Raw genomic sequence first — 3,574 nt, 5'->3', positions numbered from 1 at the left:
TCTTGCTATCAAATCTGAAATGTGTGCCACTTTTTTACGTTTCAAACAACTTGTTCAAACGTTCTTTAATACAAAAAGGTTTCCTTGGATCAAATGCATCTTCAGCTTGGCCATCCCGCACCTCCTATCGTCACTCAAGTCATTTAGTCCAATAAACTGCCCGTGTCTCCATAAAAGTTCTCCTCAGTTTGTTCCTCATGTCAACAAGGCAAGAGTCATTGTTTTCATTTTAGTTATTCTCCTTCTATTTCCAATAGTCCTCTTCAGTTGTTGTTTCTTGATGTATGGGGCCCTGCCTCGATAACTTCTATAAACAACAAATGTTTTATTTTAGTATAGTTGATGATTTTAGCAAATATACTTGGCTTTTTCCTCTTGCTACAAAATCTGAAGTTTGTGCCACTTTTTTACGTTTCAAACAACTTGTTCAAACGTTCTTTAATACAAAAAACGTTCACAAACCTAGGACAATTTTATGCTTTAGTTATATATATATAAACAAAATATGTTGTCACAACCCTATTATATGCAATTATTTGCTTAAAGTTGATTAACATCAATGTGTGACAGGTTCTTTGCAATATTTTTGGAATAGAAACGTGTACTGCTTCAATTCATTTGGAATATGAGTCGTGTTGGTGTTGATGGAACTGATCCTGTCTCTGTTCGTATTCATGAAAAACATGTTGGTTTGACTTCGAATGCTCCAGATAGTTGTATATTCCGAGTGCATACCCAATTAAGCAGGGTAAATGAGAAGGCATACGACCCTCACTTACTTGCCATCGGTCCTTACCACCGTAGCAAGGATGGCTTAAGGCTTATGGAAGATCACAAATTACGTTATTTACAACTACTTCAAAGGAAAACTGAAACAAGTGTGGAAACATACATTAAGGCCATGAGAGAATTGGAAGGAAGAGCTCGTAGATGCTATGCAGAACCCATTAGCTTAACCACTGATGAGTTCGTATAAATGTTGCTTCTTGATGGGTGTTTCATCACTGAGCTGTTTCCCAAGTACAATTCGATGGATCTAAGAGATGTACATGACCCAATCCTCCAATTCGGTTGGATGTTCAGTAGCTTAACACGTGATCCAATTTTATTCGAGAACCAAATTCCATTCTTTGTTCTCACTAAATTGTTCGAGATGACTAAGGTTCCTAACCAGCAAGACAACCTTATTAATTTAGCCGTGTTTTTCTTCCAATACAGATTATTACCATTTCCGAGTCCGTATCCCTGTATCAAATCATGAATCACTCCAAAACATTGGGCATCTACTTGCTTTGATACATAAATCTGTCATTCCACCATCTGTAGAAATTGGGGCAGGTGGGAATAATTCGATACCTAGTGCCACAGAGCTGCAAGAGGTTAGAGTCAAATTCAAGAAGCTAGAGAGTGGTAGCTTCTTTCACATAAAGTTCAACAATGGGTACTGGAAATTCCATTTTTGAAAATAGTAGATCGATCGGAATCTTTCTTCCAAAATCTGATTGCACATGAGCAATACAATCGAAATAATGATGTCAAATGCATCACAGACTATATCATCTTCATGGATTATCTCATCAACCCTTCAAAGGCTGTTGAATTACTTCTTCGACGAGGAATTATTGAAAATTGGTTAGGTGATGAAGTTGTCTCAACCATGTTTAATAAGCTTTCTAAGAATGTTTTTATATCAATCTTCTATTATGCTAAAATTTTCGCAGATCTTAACGAGCATTGCAGCAGACGTAAGAATGTGTGGATGACAAACTTGAGGCACAAGTATTTCAACCGTCCTTGGGCAATGATTTCATTTCTTGCAGTTGTCTTTTTGCTCCTACTTACTTTAACACGAACTATATTTTCCATTCTTTCTTACATCGTTTCCAATTAAGAAGTAACAAGTACCCGATCATTTTGTTCTCTTATTTCATATAACATAATTTGTTAATAATGTTTTAGCTTTCCAAAATGAGTTAAATGGCTCCTTATGAAATCTTGCTGCTAAGCTAGAGTCATGATCTTTGTTGAATTCAAACGTCTATTGTCATGGGAACCCCCTTGTTGGCTTGTTATTGGCTGCATTCTGTTGGACAAAATCACTTCTATGTAATGATGCTTTTATACAGGGATTCAGTCTTTTTCAGAAGTCTTCTCCTTCAGAGCTATGCTTCTAAAAGATTCTGCACATATTCCAAGACAAAAAAATCGGATCCTTTGCATCCGTCCGGACGACGAGAACTTTCCATCTAAACCTTCCTCTGTGTCAAGAAGTTTCGAACTGTTCCAAGTTGCATCTGTCCGAACGTCTCAGCAACATGTCCGGACGCCGTTTAGTGTTCGACTAGTTATGAGATTTCTTTCTAAAACACAGATATGGGAAGACAACTACAATCGTCCGGACGATGTGTGTTCCCGTTCGGACGATCTCCTTCATAAGGCAAGTCGTGCATACAAAGTTCAACCGTCCGGACGACATTTTTCATAGTCCGGACGGTCAAGCTTCATATATGGAAATTGCGTGCATTAATTCAATCGTCCGGACAACAGCCTTCATGGTCCTGACGCTCCAAGCCTTGAAATGGAAATTGCGTGCAGCTAAAGTGCAACCGTCTTGACGCTAGGGCAACACCGTTAGGATGCGGCTCTATTCAGAAAAGAATATCGTGCGATTTTGGAAAGCCGGTTGCACAGTTGTACGTCCGGACGCCTTATGTCTACCATCCGAACGACGCCTAGGGAAACCTAATCAGACGCGATTTAGGTCTTCTATAACTTATAAATAAAGGCTCCTAGGCATGTTGATTGTAAGAATTCAATATTGAATTCCATAGAAGCTTAGAGAGTTTATTGTAAGAATTATTGTGCCATAGTGTTCTCTCTCAAGCCATTTCCAAGTGTTGCTGTGCTGAACTGGAGTCTATGTTAGGGGTTGGCCTTAAGGTAAATGATTCAATCAAAGACTCCTTCAAGTAGGAGATTTGGTTGGGAGGCGTTCATGTTGGGTTACACGTCAGAGTACTAGATACGATCGCTGCATTGGGTATATGAGTGTTACTATCTATGTACTAGCTTTGTCTTCTGAATAGTAGATATCCTAGGTTTAACTGCACCGGAGTGATTTTAATTGAGTTTCCACTTCGTCAACAAAATATCTGTCTCGTTATTTTTCGCATTGTGATATTTTATTACATACTATTTCACACACTTGTTAAAATTAGAAGTCCTTTAATTTTCACCCCTTAATTAGAGGTTGTTGGTTTGTAATAATAATTGTTCAAGGCATCAATTTATATTGGAACTGTTGGCTTATTTTTGATTTCCAAATGAAACTTTTTCTATCTCTCATTCATGAATATGATATTGCAATTTGTTCATAATTATTACAACTAGCTCATAACCAGCGCTATGCGCAAAATTCTTCATTATAATTTAATTTCAAAACTTATATCACAACATATCCTAGAAGTTTATCAAGTTTAAGCACATTACAATACTATTATTAAGAACAATTACTTAAAGTTGTTTAAAATTCTATCTCATGACCTAAAAAATATTAGAGAGCTGTATGAATTCC

At 37.2% G+C, this 3,574-nt stretch overlaps 1 pseudogene; it reads left to right on the top strand.

Annotated features, from left to right (window-relative positions):
* Positions 1-625: 625 nt before the first annotated feature.
* On the top strand, positions 626-1,891 carry LOC133866060 (UPF0481 protein At3g47200-like; annotated as a pseudogene).
* Positions 1,892-3,574: the final 1,683 nt, after the last annotated feature.

Source organism: Alnus glutinosa, chromosome 4, assembly GCF_958979055.1.
Source record: "Alnus glutinosa chromosome 4, dhAlnGlut1.1, whole genome shotgun sequence".
Classification (NCBI taxonomy): Eukaryota; Viridiplantae; Streptophyta; class Magnoliopsida; order Fagales; family Betulaceae; genus Alnus; species Alnus glutinosa.
The sequence above is the reverse complement of the archived record's forward strand: the minus strand, read 5'-3'. Positions and strand labels throughout refer to the sequence as shown.